Source organism: Takifugu flavidus, chromosome 1 (assembly GCF_003711565.1).
Source record: "Takifugu flavidus isolate HTHZ2018 chromosome 1, ASM371156v2, whole genome shotgun sequence".
In the NCBI taxonomy this organism is placed as follows: Eukaryota; Metazoa; Chordata; class Actinopteri; order Tetraodontiformes; family Tetraodontidae; genus Takifugu; species Takifugu flavidus.
In genome coordinates this window covers 40,079-48,602 of record NC_079520.1, presented here as the reverse complement: position 1 = coordinate 48,602, position 8,524 = coordinate 40,079, and the positions used below count along the sequence as shown (strand labels likewise).

The 8,524-nt window shown below is 43.6% G+C and overlaps 1 long non-coding RNA gene across 1 annotated transcript; it reads right to left on the bottom strand.

Moving 5' to 3' along the window:
• Positions 1–1,485: 1,485 nt before the first annotated feature.
• LOC130527246 (uncharacterized) lies at positions 1,486–2,963 on the bottom strand. The gene is made up of 2 exons (XR_008950960.1): positions 2,596–2,963; positions 1,486–2,341 (listed from the first exon to the last, which is right to left on the bottom strand). It is a non-coding gene; the product is annotated as an uncharacterized LOC130527246 (long non-coding RNA).
• Between the last annotated feature and the right edge of the window lie 5,561 nt (positions 2,964–8,524).

The following is an 8,524-nucleotide window of genomic DNA, read 5'->3' as shown; positions in this document are numbered from 1 at the left end:
AAGTGTTCCAGGTATTCCGCTATCCCATAGCTTTCACTCCCACAATCTGAAACTATAGGTCGGCCAGGTGGGATGCGATCCGGGATTGTCCATTTTGCCTGTGGTTTGTGTATTTTAGGGAGGAGGTACCTGGGGCGGGGTGGTTTTGGTCCCAGTAGGTATTTATGTTGATCTTTTGTTATGATTTTTGATTTATACAAACCTTCCAGTTCCGTTGCTATCATTTCTGCCGTTTGCCTGTACATCGATTTTGCTAATTGAATGTAATATTGTCTGTCATGGAGTTGGCGCAGTGCTTCTGTGACATAGTCCCGTAAGTCCATTAGAACTATGGCGCTGCCTTTGTCCGCAGGTTTAATAACTATTTCTTGGTTTTTTCTCAGTTCCTTCAGTGCCTGCTCTTCCCCCGGTGGTAAATTGGGGCTTTCTGGTATGTATCTTAGGTTACCGAGTGTCTTTCCATCCTCACTCATCAATTCCAGTAACTGTGGTGGTAGTTTGGAGATATCAGGTTCCCATGTGGATGGTCCCACAAAGGGCTTGATCTCCCGTGGGGGTTGTGGTCCAAAATACGAGGTCAATTTGAGGCGTCTATGATATTTGTACAGGTCTACTGCTATTGCCTGTCGTGTTGCCCTAGACGCGGTTGTCGTTGGGACAAAAGAGAGTCCCCTGTTTAAGAGGGCTAATTGTTGTTGGTTTGGCCGAAAATGGGTGGAGAGGTTTACGACCCCCTTGTCTTTAAATGTTTCATCGTCCTGGTTTCAATCGTGGTGTTTCAGGTGTAGTGTCGCTGCTCGTTCCTTCTGGGGTTAACGGGATGTAGTACGCCCCACCGGGATGTCTGCAGTGCTTCTGCATTACCGTCCGCATGCCTTCCCTCGTGGGGCTTGTAAAAGGGGTTGTTACCCACGTTGTCGTGGGCTCCTCCTCAACTTCTCGTGGTTGTCCTGCATATGGCGAGGTTTCTGGTGTGTCATTTTCCGATGTTGGCCCGTTTGTGGTAGGGAGCGTTCCCCTCCGCGATGCATATCCTACTATCGGTTGGGCTTTCTCCCGCTGTCCCATGGTTTCCGTCCGTAGTTCCGTGTGTCTCTCCGTTTTACAGTTTTTCTCAATCACTTTGGTACATTTTTCCAATCATTCTTGCAATTTGCAGAAGATCAAGTGCATTTCTCAAAACAGTTTGAACAAATAGCAAAACACCGTGGATCACCTGCAAAAGCCAGTCTCTTGCTCAAAATCCTTAGTCCATCCCTCAAAAGCAAGTTTTTGTGTCAATATACTTGTCAGTGCCATCAGAATGTTTAATCATTGTGTCATTGTGTACGGATAAGACAGTCAAATTCATTAGTCATGTTGGCAATTGAATAGTGCACTTTGGAGGGACATGTTGATGTAAAATGTGGTTTAGGTGTGATGACAAGTGTTGTACATTTGACCTCATATAATGTATATGTGTAAGATTGATTGGAAAAGACAAGATTCACATTTACAGAATGACTTCTTTATTGGCAAACATTGACATTGCAGTGCGTAAAGAAAAAAAAAAGACAGCACTGCACATAACAAAGGTGAAATACAATACGTAAGTAAACATAGGTCAAAAATATAAACATAGGTCATACAGTAGGTAAACAAAAAAATATGAACAACTCCCCAAATTCTAATCTCAATCCTGATCTTCAGCTTCTTCCCGTTCCTGTCTGTTAGGCCACAAATTCTCATCCACGTCACACCTGATGTCCTCCCGTGCAAGGCAGCGTGGATAGTATCTTCTTGCATGCCTAATCCATGCTCTGCAGGAATCTGCAGTAATGTCTTGGCATGCTGCATCCATTGCAGCCAGAAGGGTCACTTGTGTGTGTGGCTCTCGGTCATACACCTTCCACCTCCAGGCTGAGAAAAATTCCTCAATAGGGTTGAGGAATGGGGAGTATGGTGGTAAGAACTCCATCACCATTCTGTTATGGTTTGCGTACCACTGCCTTACTAGGTTTGACTTGTGGAAGCTTACATTGTCCCATATTATGGCATATTTGGGCTGGGCCATATTCTCGGCTGGGCCACCTAGGATATGATCCCTGAACAAAGTGTCTAGGAATGCTATTAGACGTTCAGAGTTGTATGGACCCATCAGTGGAATGTGTGTCAGCACACCGTTATCTGATATTGCGGCACACATAGTTATGTTGCCACCCCTTTGGCCTGGCACATCAATGGTGGCTCGATGTCCAATAAGGTTTCGACCCCGTCTTCTGCGCTTTGTCAGATTGAAGCCAGCCTCGTCCATGTAAATGAAGTGACAGGGTGGCTCACTAGCTTCCAGTTCCATCATGCGCTAAATACAGAAGACAAAATGTTATTTTTGGAATTACTGCATTACATGCATTTGCAAAAGAAGTTAGATCAAACGTATATGACATATTGCATCTTCTTTTCTACAGCCATAGCATGTGTGCAAATGCCACACTTACAGTAGTGTAGTGTACATCTTTACATTACATTGCATTTGGCAGACACCTTTTACTGTAAACCCAAAGCGACTTACAAACGAGGACATATCTATATATGGTTTTGGAATAAAAGTTGTACCTGGACAAAGTGGTAGCGCAGCTCCTTCACCCTCTCACCATTTCTTTCAAATGGGACAGTGTATAGCTGTTTCATGCGCATGTGTTGTTTTTTTAGCACTCTATCAATGGTAGAGATACTGACTGTTTGGATGTTTGCAAATGTGTCGTTGTCCTGCAAAATAGTAGTCTGTATCTCTCTTAGTGTAATGGCGTTGTTTTCCACAACAATGTTGCAGATAGCCATCTCCTGCTGTGGTGTGAAAATCCGCCCTCTACCACCCCTGTGTACTTGTCTTGCAGTCCTATGTGGGAAATAGAAATGTCAACCAAAACAAATTTGAGGAAGACACAATGGCATTGTATAGAGCATCAGTGGAATAGGCTACTGTAATTTTCTATGGGGCATTACTGTATTGACATGTAAATACAGTAAACTCCATGTAATTCAGCACATACTGTTAGATTACACACCTGTTCTCTCTGCGGAAAGTTTGAATAATTGAGGACACAGTTGTTCTGCCAACATTTGGCTGCACCCTTCTCCCCGCTTCAGCCATAGTCAGCCCATGATTCAAAACATGGTCTACAAGTGTTGCTCTGATTTCATCAGGAACACGCATGTGTCCGCCTCTTCTGCCTCTTCCTCTTCCTACTCCTCCACCACGCAGCCTCACCCCTCTTCCTCTCCTTCTTCTTGGCTGTTGTCCTTCCATTGTCAGACATTGTAACTTTCTATTGTGCTCTGGTTACCTATATACTCCCCAGTAGATTGTTCATGAGATGCTCCCTTGAGCTCATTCAGAAAACTGTCGATCATTGGTTGATCAACTCTTTTCATTAGAGAAAGTCTAGATTCACCTGGGAGGAATTTACCAATTTAGATCATATTTACAGACAAATGTCTTATGGAAATGTATATATGCTTGACATGTTATGATGGCTTGGTAAATCATTTTGCATGTGAAGACTTATATGATGAACTATAGCCTAAATGTTTTGGGGAAAGAGACTATTTGATAGATTCCTATAACAAAGCATTTTGATTAGCATGACAAAAGCAATTGATAATGTACGAAAAAACTGAGAATTGTACACAATCATTTGCATGGATGGACAAAAGCATTTGCAATTTGTTCAATGCAATGAGAAACTGCCTTTTTCATCTGCACAAATGGCATGATGATGTGACAATTGAACAAGAACTTTTGAGAATTTCAATTCTGATGTGAGAAATGTACCAAACCAATTGAGAAAAACTGTAATATATTTATTTAGAGCATGTAAATGAACCTGGTCCTGCTGAGGGAGGCTCCTAGAAAAGCTGATAACAGGAATCCAAATGTCCGCCTTTAAAAATTTAATTGAAGCAGTTCTATGAAGCCTCTGTAGTTCTTTGATTGAGGTTTGGGACATTTGAATCCTATTATTAATACCAAGAGATAGGGTTACTTTTTCAACAGGCCCAATTTTGGCCAATACACTTCTTATCTGGAAAGACATCTATTTGTAGATTGGGAATTTTAAATAGGGGAAACCTTGCAACATTTGAGTCCCCCAGAATAAACCATTTTCTTTGACTGACATGCTCCAATTTTTTAATCTTGCTTGTAGTGTTAATGTGTCCAATAAGTCTGTGAGTGGGTGTGTGTACTAGTGTTGTGCTGTCACCTGTGTCTGTGACAACTCTGCTAAAATCAATTTGAGACTGAACTGTGTGTTTTAGCAGCAGCGCCATTGTTGTACCTGTCATAACAGTAAGCTCCTGGCAATCATCTTGCAGGTTGATCCTCATCTTGGTCCCTCATAATGCTGGATAGGGAAGCTGAGAGTGGAGTCAGCTGTGAACCTTGGCTCCCTGGGATGGTGGGAGACCTTGGCCTATTTTCCTGAGGGGTGGATGTAGTAGGAGGGAGGGGGTCCTCTGTGATCTGTGCTGGAGCTGATCTCTCAGGTGTCCTAAAGAATCTGTCCAGCAGAAGAGGATTGAAGGGCATGTTCCTCTCAAGGTGGTAATTTAGAAGTTGAAGATTCTCCCTTTCCTCCTCAGGAAGATTATCAGAGAAATTAACCAGAGGAATCCAAATCTCCAAATAGGGAAACTTTTTCTTTGCACTCCTAAGGGCAGCCTAAACACTTTTCACCGTGGTTCCCTTTGAGTTATTCCCCCTACTGTTTAATCCCAAAGGACAGTACAAGCTTCTCCACTACCAGATCTAATAGTGGTATAGTCTTTTCTATAAGAGCCTGTGCATGGCGAAAATGGGCCCAAAGGAAATTGATTGATTGGGACTTGGTGGTTTGAATCCCCAATGACAACCATTTATTTCTAACCACCAAGTCCCAATTGATCAATTTCCTTTGGGTATTACGGGTTAGGGTTAGGTGTCTCAACACCTGAAACATTGGAGGGCCTGGTTCTATGAAATGGTCAAAGGAGTCCTCAAAGCCATCCTCTTCAAATGAAGATGGCCCTTGAGGAATCTGAGCAACCTTCTCATGCCTAGCTTCCTCATTCTGAGATTCATCAAAAAGACCACCCAGGTCCAGGAGTGTGGAGACTCCAATGGGTGTTCTTCTCCCCATCGTGTCTTCTGAGTCTTCCCGAAGCAAGCTGTCCTCATTTAGGACAACATCTTTAGTCTTTCTTAGACACTTGCATCTCACTCTATGCTCACGAGGAGGTTCTACATTTGGGGAATCAAAGTACCAGTCCGGATGTTGACCAGTAGGGTCAGTCATGGTAGCGACTGCTCTCTTAGTTGTGGGCTGTAGTGGAGTCTGGGCCCTTCCTTCTGTCTCGTCTCTAGTACCAGCATTAGCTGTAGATTGTCCAGGATTCTGGGTTTCAGCTGTGACTGTAGTCTGCTGCGGTGACTGCCCATATGCCAGGTCCCTCGTACCTGTACTGGTTGTGGCTTGCTTTGGACCCTGATGCTGAGCCCTGGCAGTCTGCTGCGGGACCTGTACTATTTCTGGGCCCACAGTGTCCACCCGAACTGTTATCAGAGCCTGAGCATGGTCTGTCTCGTCCCGCATGATACGAGGCAGGTTTTGTTGAGTCCAAAGAACAGCCACCTCAAAGACTGTCTTCCATTCTGGTATGAGAAGCCCAAATATTTCTTCCAGAAAATATTTCTATTCTGCCAGGCCTGCGTCATAATGCTCCATCAGAATCAGGTAAGTATTGTAACCCCAATTCCTAGCATTCCCAGAAATCAGATCCCTCGTTCGTTGTGTGGGAGCAGCAGGCTTAAACTATATTCAACAGGATATCCACCATCCTAGAAATCATCTGGGGCTCAGGTTTCCCCTCTTTCGGGGCCACATTTTGTAGGTGGTGGACTGTTTTAATCAGTGCATGCAGTTTGCGAACCACCTTCCCAAACTGGCGTTCAGTTGGTTGATGCCAGACCCCTGACCCACTGGCCGTTGGAAAAACCCATCTCTGGGATGCTTGTGGGTACCCTTGGCGAACCACTGCTGCATATGTGTGGTGTTGGGGAACAGCGTAACGGGCAGTCCTTGGGGGAAGCACTGGCTGGATAGGATAGGGGAATGTACTCTGCCTCCTATTAGAGACGGGTAGAGCACGGTGCGTCCTCCCATAAACCTGATACCCCTGTTGTTGACAGGCACGCTGGCGGCCCCTGCCATAGTGCACCTCTGTCCAACCCGGCTCCATAAATCAAATAAAGTATAAATGTTTTAAACTAAAAGTGCTTTCCAAAAATAGGAAAGGAAAAAGGTAAGTATTTCAAAATATTTTAATGTTTTTGTTACTTTATTTAGGTGGGTTTTTTTTTTTTAATTTTGCAAAAGTAAAATAAATCCAAGATTGAATAAATGTATTAAATAACGAAAGAAGAAAAACAATGTTTCTACCCGATACGGGTCTTCTTTAGGCCAGGCACACTAAAAAAAGCGAAAGCTGGCTTGCTGTGATGGCTGTAGAAGATATGTTTCCTATGTGCTGGTTGAAAAGCAATTAAGCTTTTTCAAGACTTGCGTCATTTATATAGCTGTTGCTGTGACATCTGATTTCAAGTTAGGGTTGTGGTTGGGGTTAGGGATGCGTTGATAATTCTATCAGAAAGGAAATCTATTATTTTGAATCTGTTTTGAGGTTAAAACAATTTTAGATACATAAAATAATGTGTGGTTAAAAATAGGGAAGGAAATAAATTAAAGAGACAGGTTAGATTTATAAGAAATATTAAATTATTAGAGATGGCTGACTAGGGGAGGGTGGTTCTAAGAATTGTCGTTGAGGCCGTTAGGTGTCCTTGTGCCTAGTTTGTTAATCCATATCCGTTCTGCTCTCCTCCTTTGTCCCCCTGTCCAGCAGTTGTTGCTTTCAAGTCTCGAGATGAGGAGGTGGTTGACTGGGTGTTCCTGAAAGTGCTGGACGAGTGGGGTAGTATGTTTTAGATGATAACTGGATTTGTGGAGAAGGACGTGAGTGTCTGTGGGTTTGAAGTAAACTTTCGTCTGTTGTTTTGTTTTGTGTGCTGCCTGCGTGGAGTTGAAGAAAACAGTGGTGTCAAGAAAGTTTATTTCTTTCATGTCTACTGTGTGAGTTTGAGGGATGAATGGTGGCTGTTGAGAATGTTGATGAATTCCATAAATTGGGGGATGGTGTGTGTCCAGATACCAAAAATGTCATCCAGGTAGCAGTGGTAGAGAGTCGGTAAGATGGGCATTTAGTGAGGGCTTCTCGCTCCCACTCGCTCATGTAAAGGTTGGCATATGAGGGGGCAAATCTTTGGCCCATAGCTGTTCCATGTATTTGTAGTATTGGTAGTATCTGTAAGTAGTGTTGTCAGTTGAATAAAAAATCATTATTGGTGAGGCAAAGTTCAATTAACTGCATCAGTTCTTTGTCCGGTCTTGTAGGATCTGGGTTTTGATTGAATATTCTTTGGAGTGCCTGTAGTCCAAGTGCTGTATCTATGTTGGTGTACAAGCTATCTATGTCTATTGTGAAGAGAATGGAATGTTTTGGAACGGTCATCGGTCGGATGATATTGATAAAGTGGTAAGTGTCTTTGATATAACTGGGGTGAAGGGTAGAGAGAGGGCCCAGAAAATGGTCAATGTATTGGGAAAGGTGATAGGTGGCACTATTACAATCGGAGACGATTGGTCGGCCGGGAGGAACCTCAAAGAGGATGGTCCAGGTGTCCGGTGGCTTGTGGATCTTTGGGAGAAGGTAGAAATACCGTGGATTGTCTGGTCCAAAGAGGTAGTCTTTCTGTTTGGCTGTAATGAATCTTTTATTGCAAAGTGTCTAGAATTATGGTTCTGACTTTGTGTTGAATTGTGTCTGGTAGTGGTGTGTAGTGGTTTCTATTACCCAATTGTCTATTAGCTTCTGTGAGGTGTTGTTGGCAGTCCATGATAACTATTTTATTGCCTTTTATTGATAGACAAACTAGGTCAAACCGGAGCAGGCTGGGCAGTGCGAGCAGGCATCCGAGAGATGATCTGTGGGAAAGACGAATGTTTAGTTCCAGACAGGTAACAGGTTCGAGGAAACAAACTTGCAAACAGAGTTTTAGCAGCCAGGCTGTACCACCGGGGGTTTACAATGAATCAGCAAAGAGTGGAGAGATGAACAGGCTTTTAAAGAGATCGGCAGGTGTGGATAATGACAGGAGATCCGTCTCAGGTGTGCCGTGCTCGCCCAACGGGGGAGAGGTGGGAAACCGCTCCGCCCTGCCTGAAAACAGACAAGACACAGAAGGGAAGGAGGAGAGGTAAAACACTCGTGACTCCTAACATTTATTACTGATTCCTATTGAAAAAAACACAATTTTGTTGTTTGGGTTTGGGAGGGTCTTTTTGCAGATTTTAAGAAAATGGTAGGCGTTGGCTCCGGGATAGCTATCTAGGTGGATGTTAGGGTTGGTGTGTCCTGGGATGTTAATGTTAGAGTCTCCCAGGATAAG